The sequence below is a fragment of the Vicugna pacos genome, chromosome 9, assembly GCF_048564905.1.
Source record: "Vicugna pacos chromosome 9, VicPac4, whole genome shotgun sequence".
Classification (NCBI taxonomy): domain Eukaryota; kingdom Metazoa; phylum Chordata; class Mammalia; order Artiodactyla; family Camelidae; genus Vicugna; species Vicugna pacos.
Genome location: NC_132995.1, coordinates 57,003,734 through 57,012,748, shown reverse-complemented (window position 1 = coordinate 57,012,748; position 9,015 = coordinate 57,003,734). Strand labels below are relative to the sequence as shown.

General features: G+C 41.6%; 1 long non-coding RNA gene and 1 pseudogene across 5 annotated transcripts in view; one reads left to right on the top strand and one right to left on the bottom strand.

Moving 5' to 3' along the window:
- Positions 1-9,015, top strand: part of LOC107034480 (uncharacterized) — a 49,177-nt gene that overhangs the window by 679 nt on the left and 39,483 nt on the right. For 3 of the 5 annotated variants that reach the window (XR_012075871.1, XR_012075874.1, XR_001460023.3), the window contains exons 1-3: positions 3-294; positions 479-595; positions 6,079-6,212. This is a non-coding gene — a long non-coding RNA (uncharacterized lncRNA). Of the gene's footprint in view, positions 1-2; positions 295-478; positions 596-6,078; positions 6,213-9,015 lie in introns of those variants that run through there. The other 2 variants (XR_012075872.1, XR_012075873.1) reach the window with 1 other exon arrangement.
- Positions 7,362-7,490, bottom strand: LOC116281857 (U4 spliceosomal RNA; annotated as a pseudogene).

Sequence of the window (9,015 nt, the reverse complement as noted above, 5' to 3'; positions counted from 1 at the left end):
TCTCCATGCTGCTGAGAGCCTGCAAGGTCCCCTCTGGGCCTCCCAGCTTATTTTAGTTCAGGAGCCCCTGAGGCCTAGCGTGCCGGTTACAGGAGCTCCTAGAAGCGGCTCGCCGGCTCCTGGCCTTTTCCGGGGCGAAGGGCCCCTCAGGGAGACCGTTGGACCGAGGTCTAGCGCTGCGTGCGCTCTCCCAGCGCCCGGGAGCGCGACTCCTCGTTCCCTGGGGCTGGAGAAGCCGATGTTTCACCCGTCCAGACTAAGGGGTTGTTTGTCATCCAGAATTCTACAGTTTGTGTAAGAGAAACGGGGCAAGCTTGTCCCGCTGTTTTTAATCAATCAAGGAGGGCCTGTGACTGGTCACAATTGGTTAGTGGAGGCTGTCAAAGAGGGAAAAGCCCTTTGTGGGCTCACAAACTAGTGGCAGGATGAACGATACATCAGGCACCCTTTACTTCACAATTTCTTTGTCTCCTTTAAGTGTCCTTAGGTGGAGTCTCCTGATTTGGCCGCACGAGGGCTCTGCTACACCTGAGGTCTCCTCTGTTGCCTACACCTGGGATCTCCTCTATTGGCCACACCTGCATCTCCAGAAATGGTAACACTCTGGCTCCTTACTCTCCACTTGTTCTTGTATCTCCAGCCGCTTAAGCCCGTCTAACCTATCTGAGTACCTCACTGGTTGCTTTGTTCTTTACCTCCCCTACTTGATTTGACCCAACGGGCCGCTGCCTCATTGATGTCCTCAATATCCATTTCATGCTATAGGCACAGTGCCTAGAGCCTAAGCTTTAAAATATATGGAATCTGAAACAAAAACTTGTCGACTCCAAACTATGAAAAGAAAACTATAAAATAAGAAATTGAAATGGTTGGCCATTTCTAAAATATAACATGTCAGTGAGTCAAATGCCACTTTTATGTGTAAATTACTTGTAATTTCCCAAAGTAAGCATGCCTACTGAGGTCTTAAAATAGTCCTTACCTAGTTTTCTTCAGCTTTTTGTCCTTCTGCGTGCCTGCTGACTCAGAATCCGCTCTCTCCACTCCAGGATACTGGAGTATGTCACAAAAACTGCAGACTTCGGTTTGCTGTATATTCTTGCTCTGAACTCTACCTCAGCCCTCCCTGATGCCTGGTGATGCTTCGCTTCATCTCTTATTCATGCTTTATCAAATTTCCCATAGCAGATGTTCCAAGCTTCTCTTGTTTAAGAAATGTTGTATAATTTACATGCGCATTATCTCATTTAATCTTTTAACAACTCTATGAGGAAAGTCTCAAGGTTGGTGGCCAGTCCAAGGTAACACATCAAGATTTGAACTCTGTCTTATGATACCATTAAGATTCTACCCCAACTACCTCTACCCTTTCCTTTCCCAGCTTCTTATTGAATCCCTTATATATTCAGCAGCTAACTGCCTCTAATTGAGTGAGAAAAGCAACTCCCCCGACTTTTTACTTAAAAACAAATCTGTGATTCATCACACCTCCTCATCCCTCACCTGACTGCTTTTCTTCTCTTCCAAGGTGACCCCACATGACCTTTGCATTTTATTCCAACTTTTCCTTTCTTCTCAAAACCTTGCTGTTTTTTCAGTCAGTCCCTGACTAGCACGTTCTACCAAATCCTCCCTTGACTAGACTGCCTTTTAGCTTACCTTTGTGGCTCTCACCACTACATTTCTCAAAAGAGTGGTCTCACTTTCTGCCTTCATCACCATCTCCCAGTATCACCATCACCACCCATTTTTTTTCCTCCCCTAAATAAACTAACTCCTCTTTCCTATTGAAACTTTTCTCTTGTAGACCACGAATGACCATGTCACTGGCCTTTTTTCACTGCAGTCTCTTTAGTATTTACCATCGTCATGTACTTTCTTGTCCTTAACACCTGTCTCCCCCTTGCCTTCTGAAATACTCTGCTCTCCTGGCCTTTTGATTCCTTGGACTGCTTCTCACATTCTCCTTCCTCACTGGTTCCCCTTTCTCCACTTTATGCCCTACTTTTTCTGCTTATGCAGGTGGGTTCTCAGGTTCACACTTTCAGTACTGACGTCTCTCCTGAGCTTTGATCACAACCATCTGTTATAAACCTGCGCCCAGATATGGCCCCATCACCTAAAGCCCCACGTGTCTTAAACTTCATTGAACGTCTTTGTTCATTAAACTGTGCTCTGAATTGTCCTGTTTTATTGTCTCAAAGATGTCATCATTCTCTTTTCCCTCCAGCTTGAAACCCTATAGTGCTCCTGGCCTCCTTTCTCTTTTTCCATATCCAGGCGGGTACCAATTTCTTTCCATCTCCACCGCCAACACCTTACTGTGTAGAATTTTAGGACGATAAAGACTTTATCACCTTTACCTCAAGTATTAGAATAGTCTCAATGATTCCTACCCTCCATTTTTTTCTCAATTGATTCTACGCAGTTTTTCCAAATTAATTGTACAAATATCATACAAAACAGTCTTTCATTCTGAAAGCTTCAGTAGTTCCCAATCTCCAGAGAATAAAATCTGGATTCCTTAATAGATCCATAAAATGGGCCTTTTAGTTGTACCTAAACATTGCCAAGCACACTTCTTGGCCTTTTCCAATTTTGCCTTCAGAATTCTTCCACCTTTATTGTTCCAGACCTGCCCTTCCTTCTCTGCTAAGCTGCCCCACACCAACTCCTTGAACTTTCCCTGTCACTTCAGAGCTCCACATTTGAGCTCCAGAAACACTTTTGCCTGTACTTTCACTTTTCAGTTTGTGCTACATTCTGGTATTGGGTGTTTTTTATTTATTATGTATGTATATGTTTGTATGTGTGCATGTGTGTATGTATATAGATATACGCATACACACACACAAATGCACACATATTCTTTGTCTGTTAAGATGAAAAACCCTTGGCAGCCAGCCCCGTGCCTACACAGCAGACATCTCATAAAGACTTGTTACTGGTGAGGCAAATCAGTGACCTCAAAGTGGAACAAACAGGACTACATGCAACCAAGGGTTTTGTGGGTCGTGCAGACTGTAAGCAACATGGGGTGAAATTATGGGAGAGGATTGTGTAAGGATTCTCCTTCCCCAGAATTAGTTAGTGTTTTGTTCCGTGCTCACATACGGCTTCATCTTTCTGGGGACCCCAGGCAGCAGAACAGTTACAGGAAGTACAGAAGTCACGGGATCAGACGAACAGGACGGATGAAAGCGGTGAGCTCCAGCAAGGTGTCTGAAGGGTTTCAGCCCACTCCTGTGGCCTCAGACAGGGGCAGTTCCAGAGACAAGAAGGCCAGGAAGGGAGGAGGATGCATCGGGACATCAGGCAGGCCTGGATCAGACAATTGGCCTGATCAGCACTACCAGACACTGAGTGAGGGTTTAGAACGTGGACCCTAGAGCTACGTCAGACTTACCTTTCACCATTATACCTGTTTCAGTCACTCACCATCCTTCTTCCTTAGTTCAAAGCAAGGAGGATCCTTTCTCCTAAGGCCTGCCTTCTGAAGCCCAGTCTCAGCTGCCTCCCCCTTCTCCTCTATCTTCATCCTGTCTTTTCTGGTGGATTTTCCTTTCAGCTCATACCTATGCTTAGGTCTCTTCTCCTACCCTGTGCCCCTCTCTGGCTCCTGATTTCTCTCTGCCTCTTAAAAAGAACAGTCTACACTAGCTTCTCTAATTCTTCTCCTCACGATTTACTCCTGAGCACAGTACAGTCTGGCTTTTGCTCTCACCGTTCCCTGAAATTGCTTCTGGCAAAGTCCCTGATAACTTCCCACTTGGCTATATCCAGTGAACACTTCTCAGTTATTATCTACCAGAGTTGGCCAGCGCTTTTGACATTGAGTTTCTTCTTGAGACTCTCTCCTCTTTGGTTGCCATAACACTATTCTAGATTTTCCTTCCTCTTCCCGCCCCTCTAACCACTCTTTGTCTTTCTCCCTGTGCTACACTGTTTCTTCCACCTGGCTCTTAAACGTGGCTGTTTCCCAGGGTCCTTTGGCCCTTTTTTAAACAAAACGAAACAACATTTCCTCCTCCCTTGGCTGCTGTGGGATTTGGAGGTGATACATGTAAAGCGCCAGCCCACTTCTTCTAGGGGTCTTCTTACTGTTACCACTATTTCCTGCATCATGTCTCTGAATCTACTCCCTCCCTGCTGTTCCTGCTTTAGTTCAGATTCTTATCATACTTTGTTTGGATTGCTAGTTAAGTATTCCTATTTCCAACCCACTCGCTATAGTCCTGTTAGAGATCTTTTTGAAACTGCAGTCTGATCATGATCTTGAGTAGCTGTTCAGTACCTTCGTTTATTCATCAAATATCCTTTAAGCACCTGGAATGTTTTCCCTGAATGTCTTCATGGCTAGCTCCCCCCTAGAACAATACATCCCATGAAGGGAGGGACTTTGGCCATGTGCCAGGATGTATCATTGTGTAGAACAAGCAAAAATCCCTGCTCTCAAACAGACTATCTTCTAGCGGGGGCTTCCCTTGACTCTGTCTTTACCAGCTCAGCCAGCCTCATTTCTTGCACTGCCCCAGCCTGACCCTAGCCTGCACCTGAGCATCAGCCTTTTGTATGATTCTGCAAGCCACTTGCTCTGCTTAGGACGTCCTGCCCATTCTCCCTGCCTAGTTAATTCCTACCCATTCTTCAGAGCTCAGTTTTCAGACATCAGCTTCTCTAGGAATCCTTCATTGACCACATCTTTATTCGGTATCCCTCTGTGTGCTGCCTGTGGTATTCTGTCATGACCTCTATTAAATCTTTTTTTTAACATTTTTTATTGATATTAGATCTTTTAACATTCTGCATTTCAGTTTTATACTTGCTTGTCTGATTCTGCCCTCTCTGCAGCCCACCCCTCCCACACTGCGTTCTCTTGAGGACAAGGAATTGTATTTTATTTCTGCATTCTTAACGTTGAGCATGTCTCAAACATAGTATGGTTCAGTAAATGTTTGATGTGTGAGTAAATGGCCAAGGTTCATGTTTAATTTCTAAGAAACTGATCATAATGATAGGACAGAAGACTGAAGAAATGTATTGTTTATTTCAGATGGATCATTTTTGCCTTCTGATTCCTTCCCCCAGAACCTGATTTCTAAAACAGAGTCTTTAGTGCCATCTAGTGGAAGTAGCTGCAATAAAAAACACTGTTACTAATAAAGCTGGGACAGTGCATGCCACTATTCTGTTTTATTTTGAACCAAGCATAGAAGGGAGAACTTGGCTGCAATGCATTATGGGTGCTTTGATTTGTATCTAGAAGTTCACTGTACTTTGAATGAATGATTCTAATTGTGGGGTCTAACAAGTGTAAATAGTTCCTTATAGTGGATATTTTGTGATAAATGGGAAACTTCAATTTTGAGAAGGTGTAGGATGCAGTGGCTAGAATGATCTGAGCTCTGGGGCTCCCCTTGTGTGACTGCTTTTAAGTCGGGCTGGAACTAAATGAGACAGAAGTTCCATTATTACTTAACTGCCTACCTTTTCAGAAGAACATTTTTCGCTGTCTTATCCAAGATCTTCTAGGTCTTCTCACTTGACTCCTAGTCATCTGACCAGATGCTCTGCCATGACCACCAAACATCTATTATTGATGTAGTCAGGAAGCTGCATTCAGTCTTGGTTGGTTTGGAATAAATATAAGCTCTTCTTAGACTATCTGTACATTATTGCACGCCCTATTCATCTCTGTGTAAATAACATTTCTATATTTATCAAGTGTAAATTAAATAATAAATAATAAAGCTCATTATTAACGTTTTAAAAATACATTGTATTAATGTATTTATTAAATAAATTAATGTGGTTAAATGCTTTGTGATCATATCTTCCATATAAATATCTTCTATACACAATATACATAATTAAAATTGGTAATAATATAAAGAAAACTTTATGCATATTTAGGGATTGGCTGTTGTGCTGCATATGGTGATGATTCTTGTGATTAAAATTAGAGTAGCAGGTGTGGAGTGCTCATACTGTTGTGTTAGAGAATGGATCATAAATGTCATGCTTTGTACTCTTTATAGTGTTGCATTATAATTGGACATGCTATTTTTTTCCTCTTAGGATTCTTTTGTGATTTGTATTTAATGAACATGCCAACTTGCAAGATTAATCATGAAAATTTTGATTTAGAAGAGACCCTTTGTTTGGAATATGTTTGCCCTAGATGTCTTCATGGCTTGTTCCCCATCAAAATGGTAAGTCTTTGAGGGCAAAGACTGTTGTCTGTTGAATTCTGTGTATATCCACAGTATCTAGATGCATGCCTGACCCATAATTGGAGCCCAATAATTATGTATTGAATGGATGTGTGAGATAATCGAGGTATATGGCTAGGTAAAGACATTGGCCTAGGGTCACACAAGAAATTACTGGCAGAAGTGGGACAAGAATCCATGTCTTCTGACTGCCACTCTGTTGAGTGGTTCAGTACAACACCTTGTGTCTAATCAGTGCTACTTTTAGAGAAGACCCCTGGGTCCCCTGCTCTGGGCCCCTTGCTTTGAAGGGACCCACTGTGGCCCTTCTCCAGTCACATCCTTTCCCAGGGGCCAAGGAATTCAACCAGTACATCTCCCCACTACACCTGCCTCCCCCCGTGACAAGCGCACATTCCAGACTAGATTCTAGCTGCTGAGGCTCCTTGAAATTCCCTGACAGTTAGCCAGAAGTCCACTTCCAGGGCCTGTGCTGGCTCTTCTTTGGGAGTAGACAGGTTAAGTGTGCCCATACCTAGGCCTCAGGAGTGGTCAGAGGGCAGCTTTTGGGGTGGTGGAGCTTAATCAGGTTTGTTGGGGTATCCACACGTGCATGTGTGAGGCCTCTCTGTTGGGCAGACAGAGAACAGACCATGGGCTGGACGCCTCTGTTCTCCCCTTGCTCACGGTCCCTCATGTTAGGGGCAGGCCTACCTCAGTAATAAACCCGGTTCTCTCCACATATTATATGTCATTTAAACCAACACTGAGTGAATACCTGTATTATGCCGGGTATTTTCAAATGTATTTTCTCATTTAAATGTTAACCTTGAGAAGGCTCAGAAGTGACTTGCCTAAGGACCCACAGCTGATAAAATGCAGAGCTAAATGCATTACCAGTAACCTCAAGAAGTTTAAGTGCTCTACACTTAACCAAAACACGTACATCCACACAGATATATGATGTAAGTGTATGTATGTGTGTAGTTCGGTGTATGTGTTATATACATACATATATATGTGTGTATTTAGATATTTTTTCATTGATAAAATAGTGTTTGATCAAAACATGTGAACAGTTTAGAAAAGCGTAAATAAATAGTAAATCTCCTGTGCCACGCCCTGAGTCAGAGACAACCAATCAACAATTCTTTTCCTTAAAGATATCCATATATTTTAAAACTTACCATCAACAATTTTTGAACTTTTTTTTTCAATTAGCAATAGTTGCGCCTCAGATAAACCTCACTGGCTACAGTACTGCCACTGTGCAAAGCTAATAGTTGAACTTTTTGATTTGGAAAACTTTAAATGTAAGCTGTGTACAAGCGGCGAGAAAGGCATGGCCCACGTCCAAGTACCCATCACTCAGCTTTACCAGTTAACAGCGTTCTGTCATTCTTACATATTTCCCCAACTTTTATGATCATGTTTTTTTGTTGGAGTATTTTAAGTCATCCCAGATGATCATGTCATTTTGTTAAATTATATTAAGATTATATTAAGATACTTGTTTGAAAAGGTTTAGATGTAAAGATGAAAAAAACTTGACTTTTCATGTAGAATTTATATATTTAAAAATGCAATATTCAATTAAATGCCAATTTTATGTATTTATTTTTAGATTTCTTCCTTTATTTCAAAGAGGATTCAAGTGGGAGTTGGGCATTTAATAATGATTTTTGTGACTATAAATAAAACTTACAGGGTCTGTATGCATTCTGCTTTATGCCATGCTTGACAGCAGCAATTTTTTTCTTAAGTACCTATTTTCTAGGTAGCGTTTAAGTCTGCACTGCATTTTATTAAATTCTTCACTTTCTGCATAGTGTTTAGGACCTGAAAGCTTTTTTCCCCCTGTTATTAATAAGGAGTACGCCTAATATTAATGACGTGTTTCAGGAAGCTCTGGTGTGATAAATTCCTTCTGTTCCTTGTTGTTCTGTACCTCTCTTTTACTTTTATTCATTCATTTAGTTAGTATTTTTTTTTTATTTCTTTTTTTCTTTTTTTGGTGGGGGGAGGTAATTAGGTTTATTTGTTTATTTTTAGAGGAGGTACTGGGGATTGAACCCAGGACCTCATGCATACTAAGCATGCACTCTACTGCTTGAGCTATACCCTCCCCACTGTGCATCTCTTTTAGACAGATTCCCATCAGAAAAATCTTCAGAGTGATACTATCTAGAGGGCTGGACTGGGGAGGGGGCTCACAGGGAGGATGCACCTGAGTGTCTGTGTGAGAGGAGTTGAGAGCCAGCAATCTGGGTGGAAAAAAGACTCAGACTTCTTGGGAAGCTTCATTTGCAGAGCAAAATACTTGTTCTTCATTTATGTCTCCAGTATGGCTTGGTGCTACCACGGCTGTAGACTTGTGCTGTCCAGTATGGGAGCCACTAGCCATTGAGTGGCTTTTGAGCATTTAAAATGTGGTTAATATGAATTAGAAATGGTGTAAGTGTAAAATACATGCTGGTTTCTAAGATTTATTATGAAAAAATGCAAAAAATCTCATTTAGTAATATTTTATATTGATTGCATGTTAAAAAATATACATATATATATATTTAAATGTAGACTTTTTTTTAGAGTAGTTTTAAATTCACAGCAAAATTGAGCAGAAAGTACAGAGAGTTCTTATATATCCCCTCCCCACCCACCCTGCAGCTTCCCCCCCTACCAACGTTCTGCACTAGGGAGTTAACATTTGTTATAATTAATGAAGCATCATTGACGCATAATTACATTACATTACATTAGGGTTTACTCTTGGTTTTGTACATTCTGTGGGTTTTGACAAATG